Source organism: Ursus arctos, unplaced genomic scaffold (assembly GCF_023065955.2).
Source record: "Ursus arctos isolate Adak ecotype North America unplaced genomic scaffold, UrsArc2.0 scaffold_6, whole genome shotgun sequence".
NCBI classification, from domain to species: Eukaryota; Metazoa; Chordata; class Mammalia; order Carnivora; family Ursidae; genus Ursus; species Ursus arctos.
Window position 1 is genome coordinate 31,578,514 of NW_026623078.1, and position 22,131 is coordinate 31,600,644.

Below are 22,131 nucleotides of genomic sequence, written 5' to 3' on the forward strand. Positions count from 1 at the left end.
AAGGACCCAAAGAATGTGTTTTGCTCAAGAAGGTCGATTTAAAGAAAATAGTATATGATTTCTCTCCTTTGTTCTGATTTCGAGAACGACCAATTACTTGTTTTTAAAAGTCTTTCGGCAAGAGATTGAGAAGGAGGAAACTGAGATAGTTTAGTAAGCCCGATCTAAAAAGAAAAAGAAAAAAATACCTAGCGCTTTGATCTCCCTGGCATTGTTATTACAGTCTTAAAATACCCGCCAACCCCTGGTCGGAAAAGAAAAACCTTACGGATTAAGTAACTATTTATCTCATGAGGATAATTACTTGTTTGACCTGAAGTCATTCATTCCCGAAACCACCAAGTTAAATTGTTGAGATGTTTTTAAAAGCCACAGCTTCTGGGCTATATTGCCTTGTTAACAAAAGCCTGATCCCGATGACCAGCGCGTCAGGAACCGGTCTGAGCATCGTTTCTTGAAGTTTAAAGCTTGAGAAGGCGCCTAGGGTATGGGAGGGAGAAAGAAAGCTTTCCATCAGATACATATGTAAAAAGATACTTAATGACTGAAGCCACAGGTGGCTGGGTTGGCAGGGGAAGGGAAACTAGTCTACCACTTCTTCTCATAACTCTCGGTGGTCACAAGCATCGGGGAAGAAGTTAACCCCAGCGGCCAAGGTGCAGTTTAATGAAACGGTTGCGGCTTCCCCTAGTGATGTGGCCGCAGCGCTGTCCCTAGGAACCGATTCTATTCCCTTTAATAATACTTCCGGCCCTTTTCAGGACCTCATTGGCTCGGAATTATTATCTGCATTCTGGGGTCAGGAGGCTTTTCTCCACCAAGGCTCGTCCGAACGTACTGCCTCAGGGTTGACACCGCCCTAGATTAGGCGTGACCGGGGGAGGAGGACGGTGCCCGCGGTGCGGGCCGCTCGCCGGGCACGCAACCTGGCGGGGCTCCTCTGGTGCGGGAGCCCGGAGAAGCCGGGCTCCAAATGGTCAAGCCTCAGAGGGCCTCGCCCTGATGGTGGGAATTTAGGCATGTGGCGTGTGGCAGTTACCGCCTGGCGGCCTCGAGGAGGCCCTGGAGAGCCACTGCGGTCAACAGGAGGCCGGGGTTTGGGACTTGCTGGCCCGCCCGCCGGTCGCCCTGGGGCCTTGGGAACAGGGAAATGAGCGCGCTGAGGCGGTGGCGGCCTCGCTGCTTTCAGTTTTCATTGAGGCTGCTGGTTACTGTTTAACATCCCCACCCACGTTTCAGTTTGTTTAGTAAATCGATCGTTCTGTGAGAGTCAGGCCGCTGCCTTGTCGCCATTGAGCAAAACTAATATTCTTCAGCATATGGTCAAAAGTCTTTGCTAGAGATCCAGACAAACAAACAAACAAACAAACAACAAAATCCTTAAGCCTCCTCTCCCAGATCACCCCGCCCCACCCCCACCTCCCACCTCCGCGCTTTCAGCCAACTTCCCAAGCTCGGAAAAGTGCGGCACAGGACACCGCTGCTGGGGTGGGTGGGGGGAACCTGCTGCTGGGAGATGCGGCGGCCGCGGCGCAGCTGACTGCGACGCGGGAGCTCCGGGAGCGCCTCCGCGCAGGTAAGTTTCTCTGCCCGCGCCACGAGCCGGGGGCTGAGCCGGAGTCCACCGCTGCCGGCTGGCGTCGGGCAGGAGGAGTCCCGGTGCCCCTTGGGCTGCCGAGGGAGGGGCCCCCGCCCGGCCCCGAGGGGCTGAGCCTCAGGATTCCTAAGCCAGGCAGGGATGAAAGTAGATACCTCGAGGCCTCCCACAGCCTGCGGTGGAGCGAAGAAAGGGCTGCAGGAGAGGCAGTGGGGGGCATGCGCAGGCCGTTCACCCAGGAAAAGTAAAATAAAAGTTGGATTTGTTGGGGAGAGAAAACTTTGGTGCCGTCGGTGGGTCACGTGGTTGCTAGGTTTCTGGGGGCTTTGGTGGAGTTTGTTTTGTTTTGTTTGTGGCCTGGGCAAGGCCATGGCATATGGTTATCTACTGGCCGCGGAGGTTTGTGGGGAGGTGCTTGGTCCTGGAGCATCACCCCAACGCCTTGCTCCAGGCTCAGCTTCTGTCGGTTCTCCCATAGAGATATTCTGGGAGTGGGCATCTTCCGGTGACGCTGCCGGGAGATTATTTGAGAAGCAAACTATATATGTGTGTGTGTGTGTGTGTGTGTGTGTGTGTGTGTATACATATATATATATATTTACATAAATATATAAAATTCTATTTAAACCATTTTAGCTTCCTTTGGAAAGAGATATCCTTTGGAAGCTTGTTTGAACAATGCGCCAGTTAAGCAATAATCATTCCATGTCTAAGGGGAATAAGCCAGCACCTGATAACGATCTTTGAATTGAATATATGTGCTTCCTCCTGATGCGCCTGTTTCTGAGGCTTGCCCAAAATAGAGTCAAAGGACCCCTCTCCAACATGCAGTCTTCAGTAAACTTTGATTTGACACCAAGGGCTAGAGGGTACAGAATGCAGAAGCTCTAAACCTAAGGAGATGTCCTGAAAGCTAACCACCTCATTGACAGCAATATTTCCTGTTTTTGTTTTGTTCCTTTTCCCACTTTTCCATTCATTTTACGTGGATCTTCTCTCTCTCCACAGACATTTATTCATCATTAAAATATTCTTCCTCTCCTGCTATCACTACTTTTACATGATAATCCTGCTGTCCCCACCCTCTCGCCACACCCTCCTCTTTTCCTCTTCTGTAGACACATCATGAAACCACCTGATCTATTTATTGTGTGTTTGAAGTCAGTGGCCAAGTGGAGTTGGCTCCTCCCTGGTTCCATTTGTAGAAGGGAGTAGAGGAGAGAACGGTTAAGAGTGGTGGTGAGCTACCCATTTTTCTCTTTTCCAAATGGAGTAAAGGGGCACCTGGCTGGCCAAGTCCGTAGAAGATGTGACTCTTGATCTTGGGGTTCATGAGTTTGAGCCCCATGTTGGGTGTGGAGATTACTTTAAAAAATCTTAAAAACAAAAGCAGAGCAGATATCGAGAGCCATTGTTCTCTTCTTTCCATTTCTCCTAAGCTCCATTTATGGCCTACAAATATGGAATTTTTCTCAACATGCTTTATGAAGGTAGCACAACACTTTTATAACATAATGTCTATTAAGTTCTCATAAGCGTTTTATTCTGCAGCTGTGGTTCTATGTATATGAAACAGCGCAAATTAATTTTGGGGATTGCTAAGATTTCTTTTAATACCCACATGCAAATAATTTTGTTTTTGAGTGCCCCATTTCTTTGAAAATTTTGTCATTTCTGTGAATTCCGAAAGCAATAAAGCAACATGAATACTATAGTAAAATATAAAATGAACCCCCTTCCCTATTCCACTTCATATGTATAACCACCATTGATGGTTGGGTTTGTGTCCCTTCATGTGTGTAACCACAGGAATTTTTCTTTCATTATTTCAAAAGATTGGATAATGGTTTGTATCATACCAGTGTTCTGAAATTTATTTTTCATTTAATATTTATCAAATATTTCTTTGTCAATATATGAAGGTTCTTTTTTTTTTTTTAATGTATCTACCCAAGGTAACGAGCCAGTATCCCCCAGAATATTCACTTGGTTATAGGTGACTCACTGCTCCAGGGAGAGAAGCTGAGGGGGAAGTGAGGACTGAAACCTTGACCTTACAAATAGTGATATAGTGAATGTCTGTGTACATTATCTTTGCAACGAGATAGATTTATTCTGAGAAGAGAATTGCTGGCTCTAGGGGGATGTTCACTTTAAATTTGATAGATATTGCAAGGAACCTTCTTAAGTACCCACAGTGTACTTAATCCATGCTATTGCCAACACTGGATAATATTGATGTGTTTAAAGTGTTGCCAATCTGATTGAAAAAGTGATTTCTCGTTGTTGGAGTTTTATAATTTAGAAATTATATAAACCAGTCTTGGAACATCTGACTTAGAGAGCTTGAGAATTTTGTTTTAAAAAGTAGAGGGGCGCCTAGGTGGCTCACTTGGTTAAGCCTCGACTCTTGATTTCCGCTTAGGTCATGATCTCAGGGTTGTGAGATGAGTCCTATGTTGGCCTCTGCGCTGGGTGTGGAGCCTGCTTACAATTCTTTCTCCCACTCCCTCTGTCCCTCCCCCTGCTTGCATGCACTCTGTCTCTCCAATGAATGAATGAATGAATGAACAAATGAATGAATGAATAAATAAATAAATAAATAAATAAATAAATAAATAAATAGAAAGGGAATTACATGTATTTCAAAGTACCATCTCAGGACCACCTGGGTGGCCCAGTCAGTTAAGCGGCTGCCTTTGGCTCAGGTCATGATCCCAGTCTTGGGATCAAGTCCCACACTGGGCTCCGTGCTCTGTGTGGGGGGGTCTGCTTCTCCCTCTGCCTGCTTTGTCTGCTCTGCCTGCTGCTCCCCCTGCTTGTGCTCTCTCTCTTTCTGACAAATAAATAAATAAAATCTTTTAAAAAAATACCATCTCATTTTGAGCTTGTAAAGGATGCTGTTGCATTAATTATTATCTGTTTACTAAATGGCTAGAGGTACTGGTACATGATAAGTGAGAATTTCTATGTTACAAACATGTGTGTGCCTAGTAGTTGCTGTTTGATTTTTGGCTCTTGACTAGATGTTTACCACCTTCATAAAAGAGGATTCACACTCCTGGGAATGAATGCACAATTTTAAATGAGGTACCATAGCTTTGGATCCTTAAGTTATAGATGCAAACAAAATAACTGGGTATACAATGATACCTTGTGTAGAATCACTTCCCTTCACCCTCCACATAGGAACTGTCACTTATTGCTAGTAATGGGCTCAAACACAGACACAAGGAATGCTTCAATTATGGCTTACTCTTATAGCTGGACAACCTATTTAGGAATATTAATTATATATATACATATACATATACATATATATATATATATATATATATATATATATATATATATATACTGAATTCTTAATATATGCTATGAACTATTGCAAACCATTTACATGCATTTTTTTCTTTTGGATTCTTTAAACAAATTTCTACAGTTCATATAATATTCTCCCCATTTTTAGATGGGAAAAATGAAGCATAGAGAAATTTAAAAACTCTACTAAAGTTACACATCTACAGGTGGTAAAACTGGAGAGTGAAATCCAGGCACCACGGCTCTAGGCCATGAGTATAACCATGGCTGCTCTACGTGGTCATCAGGTGGCTCACTGCACAAGGGTGACCAATTGAGGGGGAGGTGATCCCCCACCCCCAGTCCACAAGGGTGACCAATTGAGGGGGAGGTGATCCCCCACCCCCAGTCCAAGCTATGTTCCCTTGCTCTTGTCTGAATGTTCCCTGGGGAAGGCACTTTTCTTGGTCACAAAATGTCTGTAAGAGCTCACAGCACCCCTGCTTCTGATGTATCGGGAGCCGTATATATACACACATGTGCTTATGTAAGCAAGTGCCTTTGTAACTCAGTACTATCTTGTCTATTCATTATGGGTACACCTTCAAGAACAGATATGCCTTATTGCCTATACTTCCTAACTTATACTTAATACATATAATACATGATGTTAGAATAATACATATATTTAATACATGATCTGTGCACGGGAAAATTAGCTCATAGTTTCTGATGTGTTGCCATGAAAACCATTAGTTTTATCAAGATGGTTTTCTGAAAAATGCATAAGGAGTTCATTTTTTTTCTTTTTTTGTGATTTTTCTTAACATTTTGAAAGACATGAAGGTCTTTGAGGATGACCAACTCACGGCATATAAGCCAAGAAAGAAGGCTTTATTGTCCCATAGAGACATGTATATCCCTGCCCAACCATTTACTAAAAGGGGAGCAGGGGTAAAGGACTTGGGCAAGTCCACCTTCCTCATTTTTGAAGTGTATGAAATTATAATACGTATCTCATAGAATTGGTATGCTGAATATATGTGGTAATACATGAAAACATTAGAACAATGATTTGGCGTACATTAAGTACCCAGTATGTATTCTGTGTTTCTCCTTTTGTTTTGATAGAATGAGTTAATGCATCTAAAACACTACTTGATTTATAGTAAGTTGTTAATAAGTGTCACCTGTTTTTATTGACCCTCTCTCTAGAGAAATTATATTTACATACACATAAACAAATTACATATGTCTTCAAGAGTTTATGGAGCCCTAGAGACCTGGCTAAGCCCTCTAATGGGCTTCAGAGATACGATGATGAATTAGATAGACATAGCTCCTGACTTCATGGTGCTTTTTAGCTAAGCAGTGTACAAGGATTGCCCTGAGTATGTTCAATGGGTAGAACATAGGCTTTGGATCATTTGGGCACGAATCTCAGCCTTGCTCTCTGCCAGCTGTGTATCCCTGAGTAAGTTATTGTTTCTTGCCTGAGTTTAAAAACTTGTAAAATGAGAATAATAGTCATTACTCACAAAGTATATGTTCATTAATTCTTGTATTATTTATATCCAGCATTTTATTTGTTGAATGTTTGATACTTTCTCTATACTCTGTTTCAATATAGAAAAATCACATTTGTCTGTGATAGCAACAAGTCAGCATAAATATCTAGGTGCTGTGTCCCCATCTCATTTAAAGTATTGGCTAATGACATCATCTGAGCCCAGTAATTTAGTGTTTTTTTAATATTTTGAATCTTTGACTATTGTTCCTCTAGGTCACATACCGTGTTGTGTTTTGTTTGTGCTCTTAGCTTACTTAAGATTATGACATCTGTCCCACTATTTGTTTGGTTTTTTTGAGCTTTCTTGTTTCAGACATCACGGCTATAAGTTGCACATAAAGTTGATATATATTAATTTAGCAGGAATTAAGTTATATACACTTGAATACAAATATATGTATGTGCCTAGAATACAAATATATATATGTGCCTAGAATACAAATATAGATAAAGTAGTGTCCCTGCCCTCAAACACAAATAATTTACTTAGAAGACAAATACATACAATGATTTATAATGTAAGGTGACAACTATTCTCTTAGTATAATACATAGAAATACCATGGAAAATGGAAACACAAAGGATACATTTGGCTTGAGTAGCCTAGAGAGGAGTTAGTGATTTTCTGATTAAAAGTTGTTGAATAGGGATCTTTCCTACATCCGAAAGGCATTTGGGGCAGAGGAAGTTACAATTTAAGTAGGTGGTATAGCAAGAGATGATGTGGAGAAGGAACACTGGGCCAGATTATGACTGGACGCCAAAGATTGAACTATGTCCTCTAGGCAATGGGGAGACACCAAAAGTCTACAAATAGGTTGGATTATGAAAGTTCTTTTTTTCCCTCAATAGCATTTGAGTCAGATTGTTAGGAGGGGAGATAGGGAGAATATTGTTTCCCTATTTTGGGCAAATTTTCAGCAAAATAGTTAGTACTTCTAACCCAAATTTTCTAACAACCAACTGTTCTCCTTTCCTAATCTTACCAGCCTTCTGTCAGTTTCCCAGAGAGCAGGTAGACAGATGTAGAGAAGATTGATTAGATCATTTTTGTTTGTTTGTTTTTGTTTTTTTTCTCCCCTCCATTTAAAACAATATGTTAACTTCTTAGTGTCCTTAGCATGAAGTGCCGGGGAATTGGTCCGTGATTTCCCTTTAAAGCTTCATTCTCTTTTCTTGAGATCCCTTACTTTAGTCTTCAGCTGGAGTAAATCCCGTAGTTCTCAAATGCACCCTGCTGTGTGCCTTCAAAGTATTGTTTCTATTCCTCTGGACACACTTAGCCACCATCACCATCATTTTCCCCTCCATCACTCTAGCCAACTTCACTTATCTTGCAGGCCTTTGCTCAAAAACAAAACAAAACAAAACAAAAAAAAACACCTTTGAAATCTTTCCTGACTCCTGATCCAATATATCAATTTCTTGTGTCTTGTTCCTTCCCTGACATGACAGTTACCAATTTCATCACACATTGTGGTTGGATGTTTGATGATCATTCTCCCAGGCTGATTCTTGGGCCTTTGAGAGTAGGAACTGCGTTGTTCTTGCCCACTTCTTTCGTTGGGCATTTAGCTGAAGCTTAATGAAAATGTGTTCACTGAATGAAACAACTATAATAGAGAAGGAAGGTGAAATACCAACAATGGGAATAAAATGCTTGTTAAAAACCTAATTTTCAAGCACTATATTCTCTATTGGGGGTTAAGCAATGACTGGAAATGATTCTCTCCTAAGGTTTTCATGTGTGGTTGGGGATATGAATAAAAAAACTATTACTGTAGTAAGTGCTAATGTTGAGTACTGGAGGAGTATAGAAACCTACAAGAAGGCCTGTTAACTTTTCCTGGAGTAGATTATACAAGAGATGACATATGAATTCTTTATTTTTAAATCAAGAGGGATGTAATTTATTGATATTGAGATATAATTACATTGAGATAATTCTATCGAGATAGAATTTACATTGCATAATATCCATCCTTTTTAAGCACACATTTTAGTGAGTTTTGACAGATGTACACAGTCGTACAACCAGGACCACGAGGAAGATGTAGAGCATTTCTGTACCCACTTTCCCCCGAATTCCCTTATGCTCTTTAGCAGGCAGCCCCTTCCACCTCTCCACAGCAACCACTGATGTGATTTCTGTGTCCAGTGTTGCCTATTCCAGAATAATATATAAATAGAATAGTGTGCCCTTTTGTGTCCTCCTTTTTCTCAGTTAGCATAATAATTTTGAGATTCCGTTGTCTTGCTGTATGTATCAGTAGCTTATTTGTTTTTAAAAAAACAGATATATGAGGTACAATCGACATACAATAAACTGCACATATTTAAAGTGCACGATTTAAAAAGTTTTGACCTATGTTTATACAGTGAAACAATCACCGTAAAGGCAGTGAATATAGACAACACCGCTAAAGTTTCTTCGGGCTCCTTCGTAAACCCTGCCTCCTGCTCCTTCCTCAGATAACCACTGATGTACTTTCTGCACCTGCAAATTAGTTTGTATTTTCTAGAATTTTATATTTATGCATTCACACAATATTCTTTTGTGTCTGGCTTTTCTCAGCATAATTATTTTACGATTCATTCATTTTGTTGCATTTATCAACGCTTCTTTGCTTGCTTTCTTGTTGAATAGCACGACATTATATGAATATGCTACATTTTGTTTATTCATTGACCTGTTGATGAACATTTGGATTGTGTCATTTTTGTTTCAGTTTTGGCTTTTGCAAATAACAGGACTGTGAACATTCTTGTACAAAGTCTTTGGACATATTCTTTCATTTGTTTGGTATATAGCTGACCTTTGAACAACATGGGTTTGAACTGCGCAGACCCATTTTTTTTGTGGATTTTTTTGATAAATACAGTACAGTACTATGAATATAGTTTCTCCTCCTAATGCTTTTCTTAATAATGCTTTCTTCTCTCTAGCTTCGTTTATTGTAAGAATACAGTATACAATACGTATAACATACAAACTGTGTGTCCCTTGACGGTTTATGCTATCTGTAAGACTTCCAGTCAACAGTAGGCTGTTAGTAGTTAAGGTTTGGGGAAGTCAAAAGTCAGATGTGGATTTTCAGCTGCATGTGTGTGTGGTGGGGTCAGTGTCCCTAACCCATGTTGTTCAAAGGTCAGCTGTAATTACTGAGAAGTATAATGGCTGGATTCTATGGAAGAAACTGTCAAACTGGTTTCCTGATTGTACCACTTTGTGTTCCTACTAGTAGTTCTAGTTTCTTTACATTCTTACCAACACTTGGTATGCCCTGTCTTTTAATTTTAGACATTCTGAAAGGTATGTGATGAGATCTCACTGTGGTTTTAATTTGCATTTCCCTAATGACTAATGAATCTGAGCATCTTTTCATGAGCTTATGTATAGACATGCATTTTCTTTGGTGAAGTTTTGTTCAAAACCTATGCATCTCCACCCACCTTTTAAAAATTGAGTTGTTTTCTTATTATCGAGCTGTAAGAGTTCTATATATACTCTAGCTCCAAGTCCTTTATCAGAAGTTTATTCTCCCCCGTATGAATTTATTTTTGTACAAGGGCTAGGATTTGACCAAAAGAAGAAGACAGTAAATGATATTTCAGTCATAAAAAAGAATAGCATGTGCAAATGAAAAAAAATAAAGTTAGTTTCATGGCTTTATGAGGCCCCGATGTGTGGTAAAATAGGAAAAGGTGGTACAAAGTGAGTTTATAAAAATAAGAAGAGGGCCTGAAGATAGAGACTTTTTTAATGTCATGTTATGGAATTTAACATTAATAAATATCAGTATAATAACGATGATACTAATAATTGAGCTTTACGGTTTATAGAATTCTTTTATATGCATGATTTATAGTGCTTTCCCATACATTATTTTATTTGAGTCCTTTGACAACCATGGGAAGACAAAGACTTGGAGGCATGTGCGGTCAGTATTAAATACAGGTTTTTGGATTTTGAGCCAATGTCTTTTTAGCTAGTGTGCGTTTGTGTGTATGTGTGTGTAAGTTTAAAGTGTGATGCAAGAGTGGTAGTTGAGTTGGTCTGCAAGGCTCAGGAGTATACTCTCCCAACAAGGCAGGGGATAGTGTCCTGCCGAGTTCTTGGAAATGGTATAGTAGACCCTGGTAAAGATTGAGGGGTATTGTTATACTTTGAAAATGACAATTAACTGTTAATGTGGAACATTTCACAAAAATTCCAGAATCTCATAGGATTTTCTAGACTCTGTGAATTTTCTTAGTTGTGCTTTATTTGTAAATTGATTCTAGATGAATAAATTATGTGTATTTGTTAGTTAATTTGCTAAGGAAACATATAGGATGACCCAGTTTTTTATTTTTTATTTAATTTAATTTATTTTAGTTTCTCTTGGGAAAGTCAGAGATAACAGGAAGTTTTTAAACATTATCCTTTGTTCAGTATATTCTGTTTCTGTTGTCCTGTCCGAGGCCCTGACTTGTTTCCCCCTACCAGTGACATGCACCACTTGTCAACTTCAGACACATGAAAAAAATTACATTCTGAACAAGCTCACAATTTAGGACTTTCTTTCTTCTTTTCTCTTTCTTTTTCTTTTCTCTCTTGGAAGTTTTGACATTTCCTCATTTGCTCCTTTTTTGCAAATTTCATCCATCTTTAATTTCTGTGGCTTCTTTTTATGGTAAAGAAATAAGGGGATGGTAATCCAGAGTAACTGAAATGCTCATACTCTCAAGTGAGGGATTTATTCATATTCAAAATACTCTATTACCAAGTAAGTAAAAACAAACTAATAATTATGTTTAATGTGTCCATACACATTGCTGTATGTTGTCTGTATATCTTCTGTGTAATCATTTCAAAATCACTTTAAGAGCTGCTCAAGTACTGTGAAATAAGTCTATGCAGATTTAGCATGGGACTGTTGTTTTCTCACCAATTAACCTGGAATGCCAGGGGGTCTTTTAAAGCATATTTGCAAAATCCTGCTCATCAAATGTATACAATTTAGATAGCTTGGGGCAATGGAAAGAAGATGCCGGCTTTGGAGTCAAACAGACTTGATTCAAACCTGTGGGGCTATGAGCATGTTAGCCAACTGATCAGAGCCCGGCCTTGCTCATGGGCACAGTGTGTTGGTAAGTGTTAAATGAGGGGCGCCTGGCTGGCTCATTGGTAGAGCATTCAACTCTTGATCTCAGGGTCATGAATTGAAGCCCCGTGTTGGGCATAGAGCCTACTTAAAAAAAAAAAAATTAAACGAGACGGCATTTAAAGTGTTCAGTATACAATCAGACACAAGGCAAATGTTGAGATCACTTGCTCGTTGCATCCTCTCTATATCAAGTTAATATTTCTATATATTTATCCCTATTTCTGTAGGTTTCATATGCATATATATAGATATAAACACATGCGCATAACTTATTACCACCATTAACTATAATGACTAGTTACCGTTTATTAAACACTTTGTGTGCTGGGCTGTCAGTGCTTCACATAAATCATTTAGTCTTTACACTAACACCATAAGGTATAAACTATTATGATATCCATTGTGCAGATGAGGAAACTGAGGCAGAGAGGTAAAGACCTAGCTGAGACTGCACAGCCTGTTAAATGTAAGCGTCAGGGGTGAATTGAGGCCGTTTGCCTCCAGAGCTTCGTTTCCTCTTCTCATAGAGACGTTGTGCAATTAATTTCCTCTCAGTTTTCACAGTATCTTTTAAGGCTAAAAATAAAATAAGGTAATTTTATTTCCTCATGTTTTGTGTCCCATCATTATTTATATGAAGCATGTAAATGATTTCACTGGACTCATTTGCGCATTTATCAGGTTAAAGTAACTTACCTGCTCCTTCCTGTGTAAACAAACACCGTGGTGGGCTGACGCCTGAGACAGGTTAGAATAGATCCTGAGACACTGAACTGGGGCTTTTAATTGAAGGTAATTTATTAAAATCAAGGATAACAATGATAACAGGCAGGTGTTTGATGATGTAAAACCTGATGCTTAAGGAGTGGACTTTCAGAATTTTAACTACTTTTGCACAATGAATTGAAGCATTTTGAATATTAACTTAATTGTAACTGTGTGTACATTATTATCTTCTCTTCAGGAGTCATGGTTAAGTATTAGTTGAAAAGTCTCTTAAATTGTGATTATTTGATAATGAAACTTCTTAGGAAGGAAGACTTACAATTTATAAGGCCTAGAGTGTTTAAAAGATGATTTTCCTTTCTTAGTTTAGTTGATCAACTTCTTTCTGGACAAAGAATCCTGCTGCCTGAAATTATGGATACGTCAAATAGGAAATGTAAGGATATTTATACCTGGCATATATAGTATATACGGGACCACTTGCAGTTACCACATGGCTTATGAATTTAATGGTCATATTTTTCTTCTATTTATGCATTGATTCACAGAAAGTTGAAACTTATACAACTTGCCGAGTAATTGTTATCTAAGTAGAATTTTTGATATATGTCCTCAAACGGCATTAAACACTTAAATTATAAAGGAGAACAAACAATATGCATGTGTAACACGTAGTTCCTTTATTTAAGCCTAAAACAAATTTGAATAACGTTGTCATTTTCTACCTATATAAAGCGCATTGTTTTTCTTATAAGTGAGTCCAAAACCTGACATGTCATTTTGTGAAATTGAATTGATAACTTGTATATTTGAAACAAGTAGCTATGATAAAAATGTATCCTTCACTAAAAAGGGTTATAATTCAATTAGGCAAGGGTTTTTGAGTGAATATTATGTGCAAAACATGTAGTGGCTTAAATGGTATAAGGAATAAATAGAATCCCTAGATTTTAGGAACAAGCAAAATAGTTGGAGAAATAAATACAAAAGTAATTGTCGTTTAAGCTGGTTTATGGTAAATGTTGTATAGACAAATCACTTATTCTTGGATACTGATATATATATATATATATATATATATATATATATATATATATATATCCTTTTTTTGATATAGTGTATTCCAGATGTAGGGAAAGTATGCAGAACTTATCTCAAAAAATTTTTTTTTTCTACCTGAAGAAAATTAATAAATAATATATTTTTAAAGGTAGGCATGTTAGTATGCTAGGGCTGCCTTCACAAAAATACTGGGTGTTGTTATAGCAACAGAAGTGGATTTTCTCACAGTTGTGGGGCCTAGATGTCCAAGATCAAGGTGTCGGCAGGTTTAGTTTCTTCTGAGACCTCTCTCCTTGGCTTAGAGATGGCCACCTCTCCTTGTGTCTTGGTCTTCCCTTCATGAGTGTCTGTATCCTAGTCCTCTTCTAACGACACTAGTTTTATGTTAAGGCCCATCCATATAACCTCATTTTACCTTGATTACTATTTAAAGACCCTATCTCTAAGTACAGTCATATTTTGAGGTATTGGGGGTTAGGATTGAGGGTTAGGGTAGGGGGAGGGCACAATTCATCACAGAACAGCAGGGTAACCATAAAGTCAGTTAGTGTTACTACAGTCTTATAAGTTCAAATCTTTCTTGTGGTTCATGCAGGTATTTATTTTAGACTATAAATTAAATCAACTCAGTCCAAAACCAAAAACATTCATGTTGACGTCTAGAAAGCCTTCTTCTCTCTTAATACTCACTCCCCATCCACACTGTCATTATTACCTTCATGCATCTTATCTTTTGGCCAATCTGTCCGGTTAGGACAAATGGCAAAAATTGATGTGGCTTGAGGATACAATCTGGAATCATTGAATAATACATAGAAAGATGAATCTTCTATGAATAATCTATACTATGAATAATAACTGTCATTTTTAAAAATTATTTCTATATGCCACATATGTACATACTACTATTTCCCATCTTGGCCTTTGAGTCACTGGTGCAGCGTTTTGATAGTAGTAGTAGAGGAAAATTCAGTGGGTATGTATATTTGTGTCACTGAGACTATGAGAAGTTAAAGAGCAATGCCAAATTAAGCTGCACTCCAAAATATGGCAGGTACTGTGTTTGCATCTTGGAGAAACATTTTAACTTTGTACATTTTTTTCAGATCTCACTCTCTACTGTGTCCAAGACCTCATATAAGGCATTCATGGCTCACTAGAATTTAGAAGCTCTGAGATTAAGAAGCGTTGGTTGTACAAAGGAATATATGCAATAATTCAGGGACTGCTAAACTGTGTATTTCTTGAGTTAATGGGAAAGAGACATATAGCAAAGCATCATTGATGCTGGTAGCGAGAATGCCCAAATGCCAGGCCAGCTCTGAGGGACGCTGTCCATGGCTGCATCCTCTCTCCCCTGGTTGAGAGAGAGAAACACACAAGTCCTTTAAGGTACAAAGGGCAGTTTCTGTATTTGAAGTTACGCATTAAACAGATTGTTTCAGAGTTTCTCAGGTAGAATCCTGACAACGCAGCTTGCGATAAAAGCGCCACGATTCATTCTCACAAACACTTTTGTTTTACTAAGGATATAATTGCAAATCACAGGCCTTTGGAGCAGTGTGCTCACTCCAGTGGGTCTGTTTTAAAATTGCGGAAGATTGGTTGCAATTTGTCTTTAGCCATCTTGCAATAAATATCTTAGGAACAGTAGTTCATTGATTTACAGAAAATTATCAGTCTCGGTATGGGGTGGTATATATGAAGCATTTAAGCCAGAGGGAATTAGACAGTAGACGGAGCTACTGAGTGACCCTTGACAAGTTATTTAGCTTGTTTGTGCTTTAGTTTGCCCGTCTCTGATCTAGTGCAATGCTACCTACTTTCATAGGGCTCCCGAAAAACTTAAATTGGACAACACCAGTAGAAGAAACCACCCAGCATCATTTTCTAGTACTCGGTAGTACTTAATAAATGGAAATACCCTTTCTTTTCATCTCCATGATTTTTAATTTCCTCTTACAATCCTGGAAGTAGATACTTTAAAAAAAAAAAGGCTCAATTTTTTGCTTAAACCATAAGCCAGGAATTATTCTTCATTTCTGACTTTTCCTTACACACCCGATCTAATTTGTCAGTGAATTAGAGATCTGCCAATATTACTTACAAATGAGCCTTGCAATTTCCACACTCCCTCCCCTCTCCGCTGCTGTGTCATCCAAGCCACAGTAATTGCATATCTGGACAACTCCAGCTGTCCATTAACTGTTCTTTCAGTTTCCATAGTGTTCCCTTCAACGGTGATCTTAAAACATAAATAAGAACGTATCACCCCCTGTCTAAATCCATCCAGTTGGTTGCCCATTGTGCCAGGAATAAAGGCCAGACCCTTTGTTGTGGTCTCTGAGGCATTTGATGTTCTGGCCTCCCCTGGTCACTGTCTTGCCTCTGGTCACATCCTTGTTTTCTCAGTTCTCAAAAAAAGCCAAGTTATTTTTCACAACTTTGCCCTTTTCATTCAAAACTCCTTCCAAACTCACCCCCACCTCCCACACAAACACATGACCTGAATGTCTTCATCCTTTCCTTCTCAGTTTAAATGTCACCTCCACAGAGAGGGTTCTAGGAGTTTCCTCTGATTTGTGCGTTCTTCTGTAGTTATTGTTGTTTGGAGATAATCACATCAGCCCAGCTGGCTGGGAGGTCTCAGCAGCAGAAACTTGAGTGGACATTGTAAAAAGGGATAAAACAAAAGGCCAGGAGAGCAAGAGAAGACAGGAAATACTAAATCTTTAATAAAGTAAAAAAGGCCTGACACATTCTTTAATCTACTTGAAAACTTCTTTAATAACTTGAAAACCTGTATTTCATGATATAATTTTTTTTGTTTAGATTAAGATATGATTATTACTAACTGCTGGTTTAGGACTCTACAGTGGAGCTGTGCAAATAGAAACGTGCAACCGCATGTGTATGTCTTTACATTTTTACATAGCCACATGGCAAGAAGGTTGAAACAAGGTAAAGTAATTGTCATTATCTATTTTATTTAACCCAATATGTCAAAAATGTAATCATTTCCATGTGAATCAAGATAAACATAACAATTATTAATGATATAGTTTACATTGTTTTTCTTAGTAAGCCTTCAAAATCTAGTACATTTTTATGCTTACTGCACATCTCGATTCCCCTTAGTCACAGTTCAAGTGCTCAGTAGCCACATGTGGCCAGTGGCTATCGTGTTGTTCAGTGGGGATCCAATGGCGATTCACATGAGATTCAGTATACCACTGTTTCATCGTCTGGGACCATTTGTGATTTAATTTTGGGGCAATCTGACTTTGAATTGGTTTTTCAGATGAGGTACGTCAGATTTCTGTTCTCAAACACTTTTTAATCAATTTGTGGAAAAATATTTTCTCACATTTATGAAAATGAAAAACCTATCATTTCTCTCTTCATTATGTTTGAAGATAAAGAGAGTTAACAAGGGTTTGCTTACACCAGAGAGTTAATTGTTCTGCTAGACTTCCCACTACTTGTAAGATTTGGTTGTGAGGCAGTTTATACGAAGTGGCATTTGCAAGTGATTCTGAGGTTGAGTGGGCGTCGGAATCACATGAGAGCTCATAGTCCTGCAGCTTATTGGGCCCACCACCAGAGATTTTGATTCTGGGCTAGAGCTGAGAATCTGCATTTCCAGTATGCCTCCAGGTGCTGCTGCTGCAGCTGATGGGAGCTGTTACTGGCCCGATTGTCTGTCTGCCCTGAGGCATCGTGCTTGTCAGGATTGTCCCCAGCAGCACCTTTCATTTCTTCCTGTGCTTGGCAATGGAGTCCTTGGATACCACTACTTTAGTAGTATTTGTTCATTTGTTCGTTGGGGGGTGGCGATGATACATGGAGGACGTTACCTCTCCATTCATTATGGTGCTTTATTTCATTTGGAGAATAGAGGAGCAAAAGACCATAGAAGGGGAGGAAAGAGAAAGAGAGAACCATATAACAAATTTCAGAACAGAAAATTGTTGAAGAAATGCCACCGAGATTCGGGAGGGGAGCAACACAAGCTCCCTGGTGACTGTGTCTTGTGTTTTATCACTTTTGCTTTGAGGGGTGGGGAACAGAGTCTATATTCTAGGTCCAGATGATAGACTTTCACTGAAGCAATAATAGCTCTGTTGAATACTCAACCACAAGTCTAATTAATGTGTCCCCTGCTGTAATTTATCTGTTTTTCTAGCCATTTAATACCCATTACATTCCAAATCTTAAAATTAGCTTTGAGGCTCACGTGGAAACAAGTACCATTGTGTATATGAAAAGAGTAATGTTTATGTACTTACTATATCACGTTCAATTTCTACAAAGTTGTGATTGTGTGATTCAGGCCTCTGCGAATACTAGATAAAATTGATATTAAATTTCTGAGTAATGAGAAAAATCATTACCAAACTAAATACAGCTTTGATAAAGCTGAGTTTGGAAAATTTTTAAAGGCTAAATTTAGAAAAAAGTCAAGTGAAAATAATCTTTATTTCTTCTGCAAGCTTTAATTTTCCTCTTGCATTATCTAATATTTATTGAGTACCTATTATTGGCAGGCATTGTTCTAAATGCTTTACCTGCTTTAACTCATTTAGTTATGAGGATAACAACCAAATGATTCTATTCTTCTTCTTATTTTTAGAGGGACATTATATAGCTAGTTTATTCTGAAACACTTACCTGCTCGAACTCTTATCTGATATTCAGCTACCTTACTTTGTTCTTTTAAGGCAGGATTCTCTCTTCCTTGATTTTCTATTCTACAAATCTACACCCCACCACACATCCATTTGAATTTTTTGCCTAGAATTTTTTCCCTTTTGCATAATTTAGTACTTTTGCTTTCCTCTATGTCTTCTCTATGCCATTTACTTTATCTGAAGGATAATCCCTTTTCTGCCCCTTAGTAACATTTTACATTAATTAGTTCTTAAAATATTGAATATATTTATACATGTTCTTACTGTTATTAGAGGAGAATTAAAACAACTTAAAAGAATTTTTTGAAATGAAAATTGAATCTCATTATTCAGCACACACACATTTCTTTTTTGTACATTTCTACCTAATCTTTTATATAAGTGTGTTTATAGGCATGCATATGTTTTATATTTATTTGCTATGAATAATTTGTATTTGGATTTCTCACTGATTATTTAATTTTTTTTCTTATTAGAGAAATTTTTAGAATTATTTTTGTAATATCACATAAAATTCCATTAAATTGAAATAATACATCCACCTATTTTCCTGTTGTTGTATAGGTTGATTTTAATTTTTTTTCCTATTCATAATTTTGTAATGAATGTTTGTACATGAACATAGTTTTTTAAAAAGTTTGATTTATTTCCCTGGTACTAATTTAGTAAGTCAGCAAGTCAGCCTTCTTTAGCTTTTGACACATATCGTTGTATTGCTTTTGCTTTTAACTGAAGATTTTTTTTATTGAGTTTTAACTAATCTTAAGCATACACTCAAAGTTTTACATATGTAAAATGTAACTCTTGACACCCAGAATATTTCTAGCTCCCTAAAAAAATACCATTATGCTCCTACTCACACATAGTTGGTAAATTTGCCTATTAACTGTGTTGCTGTATACATTAGTAACTCATTCTTTTTCATTGTTCTGCAGTATGCCATTGAATGAATAAACAACAATCAATTTACTAAGTCTACTGTCCATGGACATTTGAGTTGTTTCCAGTTTGGGGCTATTACAAATAAAGCTGTCTTGAACATATTTTGCATGTCTTTTGTTGGACCTGAGCCCTCATTTAGAATGGGTATATTCCCAAAAACAGAATTATTGGATCATAGAGGATACATATGTTTAGCTAATATTAATTTTTTTGGTTTAAAATCAATTTAAAATATCAGTACAGATATTTCTATATTGTATATTGGTAAGAATATTATACTCTTCATACAGAAGGGGAGAGAATAAATAGTTTAGGAAAGCAGTAACCAAGTTGTTTAGAAACTGTTTCGTTCATGGCAAAACTTAACAAGTTACATCTCCCTTAGATGATTCCCTTCCTTTCTGTACTAATGTATCACGAATGTATCATACATGGAACTATGTAAGTATTAGTCCACATAAATATATTCCTAAACTGTTTCACTTTTCTTACAACAATAAAAATAGTGATAACTATTTTTTAAATTGAGATGTAACTGGCATGCAACTATTATTACTGCTTTGGCTGTAGACACCTTTTACTTCTACTTTTCATGGAATTTGCTCGTGTGTATCACCTCACATTTAGTAAGTACCGAATACACACTACCAACTAACTGACAGGTAGGTATTTGTTTATGTTAATGAACCTCATGAAACCTTACCCTTGCACTGTGTTGAAGATAGAGTTCATGTAAATAGTTTAGGTAAGCACAGCACATACAAACATGACACACACAAATCCTGAGCTTTACCGTGTATTAGTGAATACAGTTTTGAAAACATGCTTTTAATTTAAGTAAGGTTATGAAAACAACAAGGTTTAAAGAATTTAAGCTATTCTTATAAATTAGATCTTCTCATATTATGGCAAAAAGTTTTCTTTAAATAAATTGGATGATTCTTTTATATCCTCTCTTATACCTCTCAACCAGGAAGTAAGCACAAAAAATTCCTTTAACACTGGCTTTCATGCATAGTCATTAAGCAGCTTTTATATTTGTTAGGGTGTGTTGGCAATAAATATCTTCTCTCTGGGACACCCAAATTATAGCCCGGTGTTGAAGCTTAATTATATCATTGAACTGCAGACCAGACAATGTTTCCATTATTGCAATTCTTATTTATTGGAAGATAAAAGGGTGTAAAGTGAAAAGAGTAGTTGGGAAGTGATAATGATTGGCTAAGTACCATGAAACTCCCTGCCACTGATCAAACTATGTTAATGTTTATTTCAGTCCTCAGGAGTAATAGTCACCTGTTAAGACTCCATCATGTAAAGGTATTTCCAGGCCTGGGGGTCATGGTGAGAGAAATAGAATGATTTATTTTAAAAGCAAGACAAACATCAGATTTAAACATTTTAAATTTGTGTGTTCCTTTCCATATTGTTATGTAAGTGACTTTACTTTTGGGGAAAAAAAAAGTTTGGGAAGTCATGTTTAAAGATATTGCTATTACATTGGACGTGAAGCAATAACAAGTGATTTTTTAAAGGACAGTTTTAGCAACAAATGACAACACACCCTGTACTGGCTCTCTGCAGGTATGTTTTCACCATGCTCTCACTCTGGTTCTTGGTATCAGAATGAACCCCTATGTTCTGAAGATCGTGAGTAGGCTGTGGTGTTGAGCATCTAACAAGCATCTAGACTCTAACTGTTGGAATAACTATAAAAAAATTAAGAATACTGTGGCATCTAGTATAGTACCTGACACATAGTGAGTGTCTCAGTAAATATTTGTTGAATAAATGAATATATTAATGAAATAGGTGGAATTTTTAAAAAGCATATCCTTTGATTTAGATAACAGGTTTATTGAAAAAAATGTAGAAAATGAATAAAATTTATATAATACTTCAGTATATACATATGTATAGCAAAAAAATATCATTCACAATTTATTAATATAAATGATCTCTGAAGATTTGTGTGGTACTTTAAGCCAGCGGCTCTTTCCCTAGCTGTATATTCTAGCCAGGCACTTGCACATGTATATGAGGAGTCATGTACAACATACCTACTAGCAGAAATCAACAAACTCTCCCAGTGTCTGTCACTAGAACAAAAATAGGACATTGCTTTTCACTCATACAATAGGACATTATATGGGAGTAAGAATGAATGAACCTGAGGTATGCCATCAACGTGGTTGAATCTCAGACACATATCATTGAGTGAAAGAAGCAAATCAGAGAAGGATATATTGAGTATGATTTCTTTTATATATTTTCAAAAACTAGAAACTCTAAGCACTTTTTTACATAATATGTAAATATTAACGTACTTAATTATATTCTGTGAAGGTAAGAGTGGGAATAATGATCAAAATTTCATGTTAATAGTTAATTATTTGGCCATATACCTGGCAGGTGGATGTATGATTGTAGAAAGGCACAAAAGAGGCTTCCACAGGCTGTCAATGTGCTCTTTCTTTACTTGGGTAATGTTATTTAGTGTTTCATTTATTATTAATATTTAACCTGTACAAGTACATCATATGCATGCTTCCTTTTCTGATATATTTTACAATTTAACGAAATAAACTGCTCTTAGGGGCACGAGGGTGTTAGGTAATATCCTTGTATTCATGGAGCTTTCAGCTAGAGTAAAGGTAGACATTAATTCAATAATTGCAATTACTCTAGGCTTATTGAAAGAGGAGTACTGGTACCATAAGGCTTTGCAATAGGTGATACGATCTAATCAAGGAAGTGCAGAAGGAGTTTCACTGAGAAAGTGGGAATTGAGCTAATATGTAAATAATGAGTGGAAACTAACTTGGAAAAGAAGGAAGAAAGGTAAGAGTATTTCTTGTAGGGAAACTGATCTAGGCTTTGTGGTGCAGGAAGGAGCACTGTGAATATGAAGAAAAGAAAGAAGGACAATGTATTGGTGCAAAGAGGGAAACGAGTATTGGGAAGAATATTATTCGAGAGGTAGGTGAGATCAAAACATGGATCTGATAGTTAATACTAAGACTTTTGTGTTTTCCCAGAGTGATGAGAAGCTATAGAGATGTTTGAAGTAGGGAGATGATGCGAACAAATTTA

The 22,131-nt window shown here is 37.5% G+C and overlaps 1 protein-coding gene across 2 annotated transcripts in view; it reads left to right on the top strand.

The window, feature by feature from the left end:
- Positions 1–823: 823 nt before the first annotated feature.
- Positions 824–22,131, top strand: part of HNF4G (hepatocyte nuclear factor 4 gamma) — a 121,659-nt gene continuing 100,351 nt past the window's right edge. Inside the window, exon 1 of one of the 2 annotated variants that reach the window (XM_057307921.1) lies at positions 824–1,576. The gene's annotated coding sequence lies outside the window, so the exon portion shown is untranslated. The remainder of the gene's footprint in view (positions 1,577–22,131) is intronic. The other variant, XM_057307922.1, reaches the window with a different exon arrangement.